The sequence below is a fragment of the Bemisia tabaci genome, chromosome 1, assembly GCF_918797505.1.
Source record: "Bemisia tabaci chromosome 1, PGI_BMITA_v3".
NCBI lineage: Eukaryota > Metazoa > Arthropoda > Insecta > Hemiptera > Aleyrodidae > Bemisia > Bemisia tabaci.
In genome coordinates this window covers 45,203,728-45,218,468 of record NC_092793.1, presented here as the reverse complement: position 1 = coordinate 45,218,468, position 14,741 = coordinate 45,203,728, and the positions used below count along the sequence as shown (strand labels likewise).

Below are 14,741 nucleotides of genomic sequence, written 5' to 3'. Positions count from 1 at the left end.
CGCCGGTTGATTGGATGGCCAGGATTAAAGTTGCGGACAACTCCAAGGGCAGGATTTCCATTGAATAAATTTAAAAATTCTAGCCCTGGTGGCCGGAGCAGTTGTCTTCTACGCCTGGCCACATCCTGTGCTCTCCGCATGGCTCTTTCTGTAGGCTGTTCTTGTGCCTTTAAGAAAATAGGAAGAATTAAGGAAACTTAGGAAGGTATGTCAATACTATCGGCATTGGCAGAAAAAATGTCAAAATTTACATGAAACATTGCCCTGAAGACCCAAGTCAAATAATTCATCCCCAGTGCAGAAAGGGCAAATTTATGGGAGAAAACTTACATCGAAACAGTAGCGCTATCACCTGATCATAATAAAACAATTCATTTGCTGATCTTGTCCTCAAACTTCCCAAATAAAAATTAGGCGCTTGAGATGTTAAGCCATCCTACACCTGTCTCATGAATTAGAGGTATTATCAATTGAAGAGTGGAAATTTTATAGCTAAGCGCCATCAAGCATTGGTGAGATTGTGCGATTGGCTCTCACTTAATGGGAATCCAGCCACCCAAGAACAATTCTTGTCATGAAATAGTACCACAATTTGGAGAAAATTTCCTGAAAAAAATTTCATGAAACGAATCCATTTGGGTCCTTTTACACTGCATACCTCCGTGCACTAGATATCTTAGCAACCCCTGATGGCACTTACCTTGGTTCAACTTTCCATCCAAATGGCGCCGCCAATTGTATGAAAAGTTGAACGGAGAGTAATTAAATCAAATTTTTTTGCGTTCAACTTTTCATCCAACTTTTTGTTCAATTAAGTCAGATGAAAAGTTTGATAGTGTGACCTGGGCTTAAGAGAAATGGTATGACATGACATGCTCATTGACAGAACAGAAAGGAAATTCAACCTCCCATCCCCAAAAAATAATGGTGAAACATCAAGAGGAATTGGGCTTAGGGTTTTCCTTGTCGGGAGAAGGTAAAAAGATAAACTGCCTTGCTGTGCTCTACAATTGAATTTTTATTCGTCCACAATACAAATCAAACTTACAATATTCTCCATAACCCTTGTAAGTTAGGGTTCCCGGATGGAATTTTCAAAAATCAGCATTCAGCCTCATCAAATTTCAGCACCAAGGCCGAAAAATCAGCACTGAGACAAAGAAATTTCAGCTCTTTTTCAGCACTCTGAAATTTTCCTCGAAAAAACCTGATTTAAAGTTAACTACTGAGATTTAAGAGAGATTTAGGAGAGAAGAGAAAAGATTTTTAAAGATTTAAAAGAAAAAAAAGAAATCTAAGATTTAAGAGATTTAACTTTGAGACCGGTCAAAACCCACAACTAGTTCAAGGAATGTTTGACGTTTGACCGTTTTGACGGTTAAGAAGTTTTGTTTAAAGTATTCATTCAAATTTCAAAGAGGTTATGGTCGTTATGGTGCTTGAAGATCTGATCAGCAATTGCAATTAAACCTAAAAGAATGTATTAGAAAGTTTACCAAACGCTAAATACCTTCCTTCTGGACCCGCGTTTGAACGTAAGTAGGTTTGACGTGACGTTAAAAGAGTAATCTAGACAGAGCGAAAAAGTCTGAACGATTTTTACGATTTTTTTAAATAGAAAATCGATTGAATCGATAAATCGCCTCTCACAAAATCGATTCAAAAAAATCGATTTTTTCCTGAAAAAATCGATTCGTCAGAATCGAATCGAAAAAATCGACATCCCTAATGAACATTGCTCGATAGAGAAGCTTGCTGAAACCGTTGTAGTGGGCGATTTGACTCACGTAGAGTTTTGAGTTTCTTGTGAGCGGGCAGTTCAAATTCTTCGTAACCAATGTGAAATAAAAACGTTAATATCTTCGTTAGGAGTTGGTTTCCGTAATTTTCGTTGTGTGAATCGTTTTTTACGTGAAATTCTGATTAAGAAACATGTATCAGATCGCTTAAATTCGTACCTTGTCTAGTGGTCCATTCCAGGTTTTCCCTGACATTTCCCGATTTTTTCAGTATTCCGCGGCTTTGACGAACCTAATTCCTCTCTCATGCAAATGTCACTGTTAGCCTAATTTTCAACGAAATTTGCACAAGTACATACTTATAAAAAGTGACTTTTCATTTGTATTCAATTCCGAACAGATTTGTCGGAAAAAATGGGAAAAAAAAGTCACGATTTTTCCAGAAAATTCGTCGTTTATTAAAGGAAATCCGGCGAAGTCTAAAGGCTCATACAGCGTTTTTCCTTGCCGAGAGGGGGATCGCATCGTGACATGCCCTCGTTATTCGAGCGAAGTGCAACTCGAAGACTTGCAACTCTCGAAAAAGGACGGTAAGACTTGTTGAAAATTCTGCCATCGATGCGTAATCAAAACAAAGCGATACTGCGCCACACGACGTTGGCAGTTTTCTTTTTTTTCCTCTTCCACGAAACCGAACTCCGCGAAACGGAGCTGCGCAAAAAAAAAACCGTTGCGGCGAAGCTCGGCGTTCGTTAGGCAAGTGACAAGGCGTGAATGGTCGATTATCGATACTTCCCTATTTGAAACTAAGGTGAGGAATCGATTATTGAGGTGTTCGGTGCGAACACCTGTCCATCGATCCCTTTCTATAGATTTAAAAGGCAGATCAATCGATATATCGCAAAGCATGCCACGCCACTCGAACGGCATGGTCACGCCCTTACCGCCGATGAATTTTTAACGCGTCAAAGAGAGGGAACGGTAATCGCTCGTAAGAGGAGCACTTGCACGAGAAACAAATATAGATCACACGGATTAATTATTGAGAGGAAAACGACGGAAAAAGTTCCCTGAGTCATGCAGAAAAAGCTTGGTTTTTCATGTCAAAGTTTTGTTTTTGCAATTTCGTTCGATGCACGCTTTTTTATAATCCTCTCTCTTTTCCTGTGGGTGTGAAACTGTTTGAACTGTAGTTCGCTGAAGGGAATTAATAACGTCGCGCAATGCTGCCGTCAAGAACGACACGTCATACTATGCACGAAAACCCAGGTATGTCAATTATTTTTTCCATCCTTAAACCGAGAAAATATTGATATAGTGAATTACAAAATCCATTTAATGATCTCAGAGTTGCCACAAAGTTTAGAAAATTGAATTCCCCGACATTACCTTGATTTCTCTGAAACATCTGAGTAAGAGTCCCTGATAATGTAGGATATGCCAGATGGTCAAAAACACAAAACTTGATATAGTTTTCGGGAAAAATTAGTTATTCTAAACGTCAAATCCGTTCTTTAGAGCTAACAAAGGTGAATTAACTAGTTTTCCCAGACACTTTCGTTATTTTCCCTAACATTTGACATATTTTTTAAATTTCCCTGACGTTTTCCAGTTTCCCCTGGCTAGGACAAATGATCGAGACTAAAGTGACACTTGCATCAAAACAAGAATACAATCATTCACAAAACGCCTCAACGTCGCTTGTGTCTGTGAAAACTCCTATGAAGACCCGACGTTTTGACCGAGCAGCTGAAAATGAGCTCAAACCCGGCGATACCAGCATTCAGAGCGACTCGGCAACCCTGCGCTATAAATGAGAACAGGTGAGGCGGCAACAGTGGAATCCTGTGATAAATAAGGGGCAGCGGCAGTGTTGCCAAGCTGTCGCGGTCACGTACTCCGGCGGTGTTGCCAAGTTGAATTTTAACTGCATGTGATCCGGTGGCAGTAGCCTCGAAAATGTGCAACTAGACGAGGTCTAAGAAGTGGATATCACTTGATTCCTCTTAAAAATCTTACGCAGAAAACGATTCACACAACGGGAAGTTCGGGATCCAACTCCTGAACGAGATATTAACAAGTATATTTTACACCAATCACATGGAAGGCAGATCATACAAAATACGTCCTTCGTATTTTTGTCATTTAACCAAGGTTAATTTCTCACACCATTATCTTGTTGGAGAGTTGAATTCCAAGAGTCTCGTTGTGCGATTCGCTCTTCCTCGTGGAATTTTGAAGAGGGAGCGTATTGCGTAGTCTTTTAGCTCATACCTTGTCCAGTGGCCCATTATGCCAGTTTCAGAAACTTCACTTTTTTCTGCCGTGGCGTTGAAGTCTCCAGGCTGATTTGGATATGACCAGTAACATAAGTCATGTACGTACCCTAGACATTTACCCGGTCGGAAATCATGAAATACCCGGAAAAGTACCCGAAGTTTTTCGTTTTCGCAATGTATCTGTATATCTGGGAGCGAACACATTCACTAAGTTGCACTCCTACAAAAATTGACTCAAATGCGCAATATTCGTCGTAATTTGCAGTGCCATTACGAGAATCGGGTGGATTCTAGGTTTTTCGATACCGAATTTGTGGGGCGAGCTGAATTACCTGCCTTTACGGGTTCTTCCGATCACAAGGGAACCTCAGTTCCTGATGAAGTTCAAAATATACCCCTCTGCACCTGATAGCACATTTGAGAAACAAGTACCGAACGAATTTTAGGATTATTTGTCGCTGAACTCTACGCCGAAAAGCAGCGCATAACAAATGTCCTATCGGTCGATTTTGACGGATGCTATACCGATACGAGTAATTTGACAGGGGTTGATGACGAGATGGAAACAAATGATTGCGATTTGAAGCTCCCTCTTCCTGGGGAAGAGATTCTCGGTTTCAAATGCCCTGATTATTCCCTGAAATTCTTCATTCTCTGATGAAACCCGGTTTTCCCGGTCCTAGACTCCATGAATTAGAGACATTGTCAGTTCCTAAATTTACACTGGAAAAAAACAAGTTGGATCTAAAGTCCAGGCTCTTAAAAACATCGACAAGAAAAACTACTCATGATTCAATCAGAATCTCACTTAAATCAAGAACCAAGCCTCTTAATTTGAGCGGATTTCGTTTTGATTCAAGCAAAAATCCGATTGAATCAAGAGTAGTTTTTCTTGTCAATGTTTTCAAGAGTCTGGACTCTAGATCCAATGTGTTTTTTTTTTTTTCCAGTGCACTGTCAGTTCCTAAATTTAAGGTTAAAGCAAGAAGACAATCAGTATTCGAATTCTTGAGCTAGCTATATTACAAGATAATCAGTCGAAAACTTAACGTGTCCACAGCATCCCCTGCGGACGGGAGATGAAAATTCGGGCATCCGATCGGGATCGGGCACATTCGGCTACGCCGGCCACGGACCGAGACAGCGCCCGACCGAGGGGAAAGGGGATGGGCCAGACTTACGACGCGGCTGCCAAATCGGGCGAAAAATACGGTATTTCCAACGACTTCCCGGCCGCCCCGCCCCGCCTCGCGGTCGACCATCGTCCCGGCAACGCGTTTGGCAAGTCGATGCGGTGCGATGCGGTCGCGGCGATGCACGGTCATCGGATCGTCCATCAAAGCTCTGCATTTCAGTGTAAAACGAGCACATAAATTTCGGACAGGCCGCGGAAAACAAGACCCTGGAGTACAAAAATTTAAAAAAATCAGGAAAAATTCATTTCTGAGACCCCGCACTGGCCGTCGAAGCAATTAAATCGGGTGGGGAATGAGATAAATTCGGAGGTTGACGCCGTTTTTCGCCTTATGATGATTGATGAGCAACTTGTTGAGCATGCAGTTCACCGATTGATGACTGTTGAATGTCGGCAGAAGCACTTTGCTATACGCAAGAATTTTCAAATCAGTTGGGATTGCTAGACCAGTTGCTCAACTCACTGGTCATCGCTCATCATTCTGCGAATCTGAGCGTTGACTTCCGACAGTGACTTTTTTTACTTCGGAAAGAAAACAGAGTGGGGTTTCGAAAATATATTGTCTCTGAACAGTCCCGACGATTATAGCCAAAAACCGTCGAAAAAAGTTCAAAGTATACCAGAGAAGAAGGACCAGCCTGAAAATGCGCACAGGTCCACCTGATGCTTATATCATTGTTCAACTTTACAGTTCTTCTACGCCCAAAAAATTCACCCTTAGTTCTGCACAGAAAAATCTGGGAAATCACTTCAAACTTCATAGAATTAGAATATTTTAGGAAGCAAAAACAAAATTAATAGCTTCTGATCGGCAAAGAACTGCATCGAAACAGCACCCCGATTTCATCTTGGAAGCGACGCAAATGCATACGTGAACTTTCACATCGAATGGTCCTTCTGTTATAGTGGCGAATACAAGCATTCGGGCCAAAGAGGTTCCGATGAGAGCTACATGAGATAATTAGCTGCAATGTTCAGGGTACAAAATTGCCGGATTAAAATGCAACTTTACACTCTCTGCAGAATAATCCAAAGCTCCCGTACCAAACACCCTCACAGCCTCAACAGTTCTCGCCCCCTTTCCGATTGGTCTCCTTGAAATTTTCTGGGGGATTAGCAAAAGTCGTTTCTTGCGCCCTGGAAGCACACACAAAATTTCAAGTTTCCATCTCAATTTGCACTAAAGTTACAAGGGTGATGCCTGGTGCTAGAGGCGCGAGACCTCTGGATCACCCTGTATCGGCACAGAAATGAAACGAACGGCTCCCGATTTTGGAGAGGCTGGTTTCCGATCCAACTGAGACTAAGTAGCTCTACTAAAATAGGGGTTCCAATGACTTCCTCGCGAGCGATCTTATTTTCGTGCACGATCCGGCAGCTCCGCGGCGATGCTCTGAGAGGGAGCGGCAACAACGAGCGAGGGGGGCGCGCTGCGGGGATAAAACCCAAGATAAACACGGCGTCCGGGGTTGCGCTTTCGGTCGAGAAATAACGGATTTGCGACGTCTTGGACGTTCGACTCGGCGCCACCATCCCGGAGTCCGGAGACGGGGGAATCCAGCCAGCGACCGAACCAACGGCCGCGGACGAGCGCGGCGCGGCGCCCCCTTGCCAGATCTCCGTTTTCGCCAGCTACGCGGGTACCGGGGCGAGCGAACCTCCATTCGTCTCGGAACTGGATCGATGGTACCACCACAGACAATGTACAGAGACCCCGCATCAATGATCTGAAGAGTGAAGTAGCGAGACGCATTAGTTAAATTCGATGGTTCTTTTCGGCTGATGATTGTGGTTGAACAACTGAACTGCATTTTGCAGTTTGGAACTATAACTTTTAGCCCGGTTCAAAAACAACGTAGGTGCCATTCGTTTCCCTATGCACTTAGTGTTTTTTTAGATGAGCCAGAATTTACAGTTCCAAATTGCAAAATGCAGTTCAACTTGTTGAGTATGAAAACAAATAAAATTCACCTTATGATAACTTATGAATGTCGAGGTGAGCAATTTGATTGGTGATAGTTCGCAGATGACGTCAGGAACAAATTGTTCAACCCGTTGGTCATCGTTGGTCATCAGTCATCTACAGCGAATTGAATCTGAGCGTTGACTTCCGGAGGTAACTTTTACAATAAAGGGAATATACAAGAGCGCGGGATTAGAAATATACTGTCTCTACGTCCAACTCGGAAGAATCTCGTAACTCTAACGTAACGTTTCAAAATTCCATCGCAAATTTTAATCAGGGTTGCAAGTTTAATCCAATTTCAAAATTCCCGGACTTTAACCTGCCTTTCTCTGGTTTCCTTGAAAATTTCCCTGACCTGTGGCGCTGAAATTCTCTTAGTTTTCCCTGACTTCTTACAGCGAAAAATCAAAACATTAATTGAAAAACAGCGATGCTAATTAGAAGCATCGCAATCGCACCGATTATACGATCTAGAAATGGAGTTGCATCCCTTCGTCTGAAACACGATAAATGGACTACTTTGGCAATTCGGAACATCAATTTCTCGCTCACAGTCAGTTTAAATAGAACGTATGTGATATCAGAATCCTTATGCACATAAATGGTTTTAGAGATGAACCAGAAATTGAAGTTCCTGGTGACAAATGTAGTCCAAATCATCTTTCTGCCGATTTGATCGATAAATCGGAGCCCTACAGATTGTGCCGCGAGACTTTTCCAACTACCGGCAGGTTGATATGCGCCGTTCCTGCACGAGCTAAGACTCGTTTCAAAAACACGTGAATCGCGAAAACGTTGCGTGCTTGAGTTCCACTCGGCAAAGCTACGACCAACCACCCACTTTGTTGATGTTATTAAGGCTGGTCTTGACAGCGTTTCCGGTCGAAGAAATCGTTCTAAAATGATTAGAGGAAAAATCCTTCGGTGGTTGCTAGGTTCCCATTAAAAACCGATCATGTAAACGATAAGCAACTTTCGCTTCAGATTTCAAGAGGACTCCGTTGGACAAATCGAGGAAAAACCTTCATGTCAAACTAAGCCGGCCACTTTAAAGCCAGCTCCGTAGACTAACAGGTGCATAAGTGTGGCAGAAGGGTATTCCTTTGCGTGTGCTTACTTGAGGGGTTTCCATGACCAAAATCACTGAAATTCCGTGACTGTACGGTCCCTTACGTCTGCAATTGTTACCAAAATTATAAATTTTCGGGATTTTGTTTTGACGGTCGCGAATTTTCCAGTTTCCTAGATAGACTTTGATGCAGTTTTACGCTCGTTTGGTAATTCGCTCGCTACCATAGCTGAGCGCGTACTTGCGTAGGGCAATAATGTTCTTTAAGGATTTAAAGAACATTCCTGGGCAGAAATCTTTGTAAGGATTTGAAGAACATGTAAGAACTGTACACAGTAAAGAACCATGCCGCTTTCACTGCACCCGATGAGAGTAAGCGAACAAGATGGAGACACAGTTCTTTGCCACAATAAGGAATCCTGGAATTCACACTTCTGACATTGATTTTACACAAACTTACATGGATATTTTAACTTTGAAAAGTACAAACTAATTAGAGTCTAACAAATCAGAGAGCAGGGCAGACGTGAAAATTCTCTCCTACAGCGAATTTTCGCGTTGGATCAGATGGGTCGAGTCAAATCCGATCTGATGAATCCGTATTTTCGTGAACCTCTTTTTCGAGGCGTATCAAACAGATGATCGGTGCTAACTGGAGTCATCGTTAGGATCCCACCTGTATCCCTTGAAGTACTGGACACTGGTAAATCTGGCGGAAAGCTCTGTAATCAGTCCGTAATGATGGATAGGTCTGTCGACCCACCGATGTCAACAATTTCATCGGATCCGATGGAGAAAATTCGCTCCTTGTGACGCAGTGTCAAATTTTGAATTTAAATTTAGCAACAGTGATGGTACGCGTAGTTGGTGGGGGGGGGGGGGGGGGGGGGGGTTGGTCGCGCCAAGCAGAGCGGAGCTGGTCCAGCAGAGCGTGTACGGGCTCCACCGCCACCGCTCCGAGTGAATATCTCATTACAATAAGAGAAAAAGAAAAACAGAGAAAAAGAAAAAGAAGGAAGAAATTCGTCTATAGAGAAACGGGCTCTTGGGCTGCTCATCGGCCCCGGTCCTGCCTTCTGTTTCCTTTTTCGCTCGCTCCGGCTCCGACAACAAAAGCGCGAGGCGCAGCGGCGCAGTTCCGTCCTAAGGAAAAACGTCGTAAGAACCTCCCGCCTAGGCCAGATTTCATTCGATACTGCACGAATTTACTGGAAAACTTGCGAATATTTTCCATTCCGCTTTGCGAAGAATTTCATTCGCAGTTTGACCTGGAGTATCTACATATTTCGAGGGAAAACATTCACAACTTTCTTCGAAAATAAATATTTTCCGAGAGGAAATTTGGTAGCGTTTGGATGTTCATACGGCGTTCTTCCTGGACACGGCAGCGTGCAGGGCTCCCGATGACGGGCAAGGAGAGAAGCGGCCAAAACAGATCAGCCCGGGGCGAAGACGACAACAACGACGCAAGTGCTCTCAGAGTCAAGGACCTCACGCTTCACTCCATCGCGCGCCAATCATAAGTTATCGATATTTTCCATTTGTAATTGAGGTTAAACATCGATTATTGAGGTGCTGCCTGACGCTCAATCCTTTTCTATACCTTCGAATGGCAGATAAATCGATTAATCGCAAACCAAGCCACCTGTACATCGCTGCATCGCTCCTTGACGACGATTACTCCGCGAATCAATCGCAAGACGACATTAAGTCGTGCACAAAAACACCGGGTGATGGCGATTCAACTTACGCGTCAGTTTTGAGCAGAATTTCCCCTGTACATTGATTTTCATACGGTTTTTATTTTGATTAATTGACCATATCTGAGTCATGACTTTCCTTGAATTTCACGATTTCCTGACTTTCCAAAGTTTAAGGACATCGAATTCTCTGAATTTCCGATAATTTTAATGGCATGTGATATTTAAAAAATTCCTATCGCGAAAAAATTGTAGGTGAAAAAAATGCTAGGTCTTGGATAAAGAAATAGTTACCAGGTTCCACGGAAAAACTATAAGACTGTTCTGAGTTAGGTAAAATTTCACAACTTTTCCAGGTTTTTCTCGGTTTTTCAAGAGCTCACACCTTGCAATCGTATCTGTTTCCAAGATAAAGCGGGCATCCGTTTCTTCGTTCATCACAACAAAATATTACGGATTTACAGAAATGATGAGTTGACCTCTAAGATTTCAAAGGGTTCCATCCCCTTCCGTGCGACCAAGCATTTAAGAATATTCCAGCACTATCAGTTGGACCACATTTTACAATAAGGAGCCACCAATTCTGGCTCATTTTAGAAGCAACATATGTATATGTCATTGGTTTCCCTCTGCAGCGAGGTGTTTTTCAGAAAAAGCCACAAATAGTGGCTCCTTATTGCAAAATGTATTCCAGTTATACGCTCGTCTACGTTCTCTCGTAGTCGGTCGCCAGAATATTTCATCGACCATGTATCATCGTTTCTCAATCAGGTATGTTTTTCTCATCAGTGTCGTTAAAGCCGCAAATTCCAACGCTTCGTGCACATAAGGACGTAACTTAATTTTCACACGGCACGTAGAAAGGCTTCAGTCATGTAGTCGACACGGCCCATTCGAAAACAATTTTCAGCCCTCTCATGCCAGCAGTGCAATGATATATCCTACGAGTCAGTTGTGCAAACAGATCTGCTCCCAATCCTAACCCAGATTCAGCATCCCAGACCTCTCAAACAAATCACTATTCACCCCCGGGAATGAATCATCGTCAGCTGAAGCGTTTTCCACGTCGGTTCCGCGTCATCTTCCCGGTTTTCTCACTCCAACGATAGCTTGTCAAGTTGTCACGACCGGACTCGTTTAATTAGAGCAATAATTCCATAACACGGCCAGATGCTTGCATTTTTTAAACCGATGACTGACACCAATTCTCCGCATTTAACATTTTTCTCAATCAATTGAAATGCTTGGATTGTTGGTACAGGGTCTCAAAAATACATTGTCTTTACTTGAGCCTTTGCACAAAAAAACGGTTTTTTGGTCATTCGTGCGATTCAGCGAAATCGATAAAAATTTCGGCCGGGTGATTATACCTGCCAGGATGCCAGGTACAACGTTACAAAATCGTCGTTCCTCACACGAAAAAACGTAACCGCATTCCAAGGTTGCAAAATTGACTTTATACAATTTAATTTTATACAAGAATGCAGCTGTGCAATTTTTCTCCAAAATTTAACAGATTATTGCATGAAATCAGAAGAAAAATAGGTGAAAATGTCAATTCGAAATGCCCAAGATTCTCTGAGTGAAAATGCAATTTGTGAGGAGAAATTTGACAACATTGAAATGTAGTTACGTTCCATCGTGAGGGAAACTACGGAATTTCCTCCAGCTTTCGACCAGTTCATCCGATAACGTAACCGGATACGAACTTGGAGTAACCGCCACCTCGTTCCTTCCCTTAGCGCGTCTCTGGCGAATTGGCGACAGGAAGCGACTCGAAAACCGAAGCTCGGGGATATAATGGGAGCGATGCAGGAATAACACGAGAAAAAAAACAGACGCACACACACTCTCGCAAATAAACAAATAAAAAAAGGAAACAAACGGGGAGTGACGGGAGGGTGGCCGGGACGGAGCGAGGAGAAGGGGTAGAAAAAAGAGTGGATTCCCCTCTCGCCTCCGGGACTCCGGGAGAGGACAACAAAACCCGAACATCATCGATCCAGGTCCAGGCAGGCAACCATTACATCACAACGCGGCGTTGCCGGCTCGGACGCGGGGTTGCCGGGTCGTCCCGAAAACGCGCCGCGCAAGTCCGCCGGAGAGGGTCTCGGGTCTCGGGTCTCGGGCCGCATCGCATCTCGTCGCCGTTCGCAACTTTCTTCGAGCATCCTCGAGACTTAATTGATGCGGCAGACTTCTGAAATCCTCCTCGAAAAAGTTTCCTCTACGCTCGGGGCTTTCGACACAGCGCCGCGACGCCCCCACGCTGCGAACCCCGATGCCGGTTCGACGACTTTTCGTCCGTGTAGATAGACTCTCCGTCAGCGTATCTGCCGTGGTGGCAACTTTAACTTAGAGTACCTAAGTGGAGCTCTTAGGGCCAAAAAGGGCAGCCAATCCTCTAACACGAAAAACACTGGAAAAATGCCGCTGCCAATATTCAAATTCCGATATCCACGGCCAAGAATGTTCATAAATGAGCGCCCTTTCGAAAAAATTAGTAAATTTATGCAAAAAGTAAGTCAAATACGTGCTTTATAAACAACGGGTCTTGAAATTGTAATAATAAATCATTCGGATTCACCATGCAATTCTCTAGTTAATAAATCATTCTGAATAATCTAAATTCATAAGCTGGCCGCCTTTTTGGACCCTGAGAGCTCCAAAATCATTCGCTAGCCGTCTCTTAGGGCCCTATGAGCTCCAAATTCATAAGCTGGCTCTCTTTTTGGGCCCTAAGAGCTCACAATTCATGTGCTGGCCACCTCTTGGAGCCCTAAAAGCTCCAAATTCATAAGCTGGCCGCCTCTTTGGGCCTTAAAAGCTCCATGACCCAACCTCCAAAATTACCGACCTGTCCGTTCTCTATCCATGTAGGTCATCAACTTTTACTTCCAAGAATCAAACGTTCCCTTTTTGTTACATCGAAAATTAAGGCAAACAAATCCTACCTAAATCGAATCGTCACTCTTTAAGGGGTAAAATCGTTATCTACTTACGGCCAGCTAACGCTGAGCAAGTTCATAAAAGAAATGTCTCATTACCTGTAACAGAAAACAAAGAACAGTATAAGAAACGTGAAAAAAATAATGTAGGTACTAAAATAGAAACTCAGGATTTAAAAACAGGAGAAATAGAACATAACGTACAGAGCGGAAAGTGCAGCGCTGCACTCAGTTTTACGTTTTCCGCTACCTTAAAGAATCAGACAAGAAAATGAGTGTTTTCCTCTGTTGGTTTCTTCACCGGAGATCCCCTGTTCCACTCCCTGATCGTTATGCATTATTCCTCCGTCTACGATGCAACATACGGTGTATTTTCAATTTCATAGGCAGAGCCTGCGCTAGTGCACTGTCTGCAGTCATTTAGTTTACTCTTTGTGTTCACCAAACAATGTCCCCGGTTACTGCTTGCATCCTATAATTCCAGCTTCAACGCCATTTACCTAGTGCGACCTATGAATCTTGCAGTAGTAATGCATCCTATGCAGCCGGCGAATAGGTTTGCTCGGTCGGAAACGGAAGAAAGCCTAACACACAAAACCAAACAAACATACAATCTTACGAATCAATACAAACTTTCCTTCCGTACGCTTTTAGTAAATTTTACGCTCCTTTTTTTGGCAGCACAAAGACATGACGAGAAAAAAAAAATGCTTAAAAGCGACTGAAATCACGCGTGAGAAAAAGTTGGCAAGATTGCTCGTTTTATCAGTTTAGGGTTTCTTACGTCCCTTGCCGGGCAAACCTGGTCGTCACGTCGGCGACTAGTAGAAACAACCCGTGAACATGATACATTTTCATAAGCTTTTGAAGGTGCCCATTGTAATTTTAGTAAAATTTAAAGAATTGTGATGACCAGTTATTCAAGGAAACCATGGAGTGCGACAGGAGGTCTACAACGTCGCGAACGGAGATACATGGTTTCGCATTCTGCCCATCGATGAACTAGAGAGAAATACTGCCGTGGTAAGGAAGAACGCCGTATGAACATTCGAAAGTTGCCACATTTCCCCGGATAAAACATGTATTTTTGAGGAAGCTGGTGCATATTTTTCATTGATAATTTTAGCTATTTTAGATAAAATTGAGAACAAAATTGTCTGAAAAATTGGAGAAGAAATATTAACAAACTTTCCTGAAAATTCGTGATTTACCAACGGAAATTTAGCAACGCCTGAAGGTTCATACGGCGTTCTTCCGTAGCACGGCAGAATGAGTCTCAACGACATCATGCGGCATCCCTATGAATATGGTCAAACGGAACGCAAAATGTCTTCATCTCGGGTGACAATGAATCGGATCGGTCTCCGATCGGAGGCGACCCTCACGTCAGTCGCGTCGAACGTTAAAACTCGCCCAAGGTAGTCGGAGCGCAGACGCGAAAAATGCTCAACAGTAAGGCTCGAGTTTAATCTGGCTGGACCCGACGACCGAGTGAAATACCCTGACCTAATTGACTGACCGAAGGGGGGTTCACAGTTCACGACTCTCGCATTTCGGGCGTCGGTTCTGCCGACATTTTCAGGTCTCGGAATTTTCGGACAGAGGAGCTGGCTGTGCTCGCTTCGGAGCGAAACCTGGCGTGAGCTTCGAACTTCGATACCGAGGTGCTGAATTCTACGCGAGGGGAACTCCGATATGTTCGCACCTTTCAGACCGGGATGGCACAGATACGTCGGATGGTAGTACGCAGAGCGCGCACGGTGACTCACGAGTTCTAATAACGCCATTCTGAGCGGCGCTGTCACATTAATCGAAAAAGTAAGTAGCCAGAAGAATTCTGACACC

The 14,741-nt window shown here is 43.5% G+C and overlaps 1 protein-coding gene across 4 annotated transcripts in view; it reads right to left on the bottom strand.

The window, feature by feature from the left end:
* spen (split ends) overlaps positions 1-14,741 on the bottom strand; it is a 159,249-nt gene that overhangs the window by 122,373 nt on the left and 22,135 nt on the right. The window lies entirely within an intron of this gene.